Raw genomic sequence first — 1,802 nt, forward strand, 5'->3', positions numbered from 1 at the left:
CTGACTTATAGCAACCCTAAGTACAATGGAACAAAACACCACCTAGTCGTGTACCATCCTCACAATCTTTGCTAAACCTGAGCCCATCGTTACAGCCACTGTGTCAATCCATCTCATTGAGGGTCTTCCACTTAGGTACCTTAAAACTTTTCCAGCCTCTATTCATTACTCAATTCTAAAACCCCTTCAACATTTCAGATATCTGTTGGAGCAGTACCCACACTCTTTCAGTACCAAATTCTGTATTGTCTATCTAGTGCTGCTATAACAGAAACACTACAAATGGATAACATTAACAAACAGAAACTTATTGTATCAAAATTTAGGAGGCTAGAAGTCTGAATTCAGAGTGTCAGCTCTACAGGAAGACTTTCTCTCTGTGTCTCTTGATCCTAGGACGATCCCAACACAGGGACCCTGGGTCCAATGGAAACACTCCACTCCAGTTTCTTTCCCGGTGGTAGTAGTGCACTTTGTCTCTGCTTCCTTCTCTCTCCTTTTACCTTCTGTAAGATAAAAGGCATTGTAGGCCATATGCTAGGGAAACTCCCCTTACATTGGATCAGAGCTGTGATGGGAATAAGGGTGTTACATCCCACACTTAATCCTCTTAGACCTGATCAGCTTCTCACATCAGATCACATCATGGGGTGTCATTATATATCTGCCATATTACGTTATTACATAACTGCTAAACCACTGAGACTCATGGCCCAGACAAGTTGACACAGATTTTTGGGGAACACAATTCAATCCATGACATTAACCACATCAACAAATGAGGAGTGTTTATACATATGCTCACATAGAAAAAATACGTGATCTTCCCAAGGAAATGAAGTTAGTAATTTGTGAGTAAAGATTTACAGTGAGATTCACCTAGTTCCAAAGAAAGCAACGTTAAGGTCTATTACCTGGAGTAGTTAAAAAGACAGGAATAGAACTGGATTTCCTGACTCCCAGTCACATTCTCTTTCTAGTAAACTATAATGGAATATGAGTCAGGTCCGACTCGATGGCCCATAACAACAAAACAACATGATGGACTTCAGTATTCTAACCTGTAATAGTAATGCAATTTGAATTTACTTTCCATGGTCACTAATTTTATATAACCATGAGAAATTAACACAGTTAATCAGCTTGTTATATAAGAAATGTCTTGAAACCAGTGATCATATGTTTATAAGAAATAATTTCATGGAATAAAAGAAAAGAAAATACTCTGGATTTGATATATTTCAGAATGTTGAAAATCCTAAAGTTGGCCAGGCTTGATCAGTTTTCTGGGACAAATATAAAAGGGTCTGTCATCCCATAAAGTCCATGATTTTCTTTCTATGAGTCGTAGAGACCCTGAGAAGTATGTGAACCAAACCTTCTGGCTATAGCTTCAGTCATCTTTATATGATTCTTCACCTGCTTTCTTAAGTTGGTAGAGTAAAATAAGCTGGTAGACAAAAGTATTACTAGCTAAATGGAAGAATGGATTAAAGAAAACTTACTTTCTCTAGAAAAAAAATTCAAATTTGTATATTTATAGTTAATTAAATATTTTATTTGTTCTTTTCTTCTTGAGGGACTAAGTAATGAGTCAATACAACAATAACTTTAACCTAGGGAGAAACTGGATTTTTTAAATAGTAATTTGGTGAGTGATGGGCTATAGAAAGTTATCCCTGAGTCTCTTTTTATAGCAATATGATGTTTTAACTAGAATATAAGATTGTTGTTGTTGTTATGTGCCGTCGAGTCGGCCCCGACTCATATATAAGATTAGACTTTAGAATATAATATACTTA

Source organism: Orycteropus afer, unplaced genomic scaffold (genome assembly GCF_000298275.1).
Source record: "Orycteropus afer afer isolate SDZICR_OR568_19922 unplaced genomic scaffold, OryAfe1.0 scaffold00110, whole genome shotgun sequence".
Taxonomy (NCBI): domain Eukaryota; kingdom Metazoa; phylum Chordata; class Mammalia; order Tubulidentata; family Orycteropodidae; genus Orycteropus; species Orycteropus afer.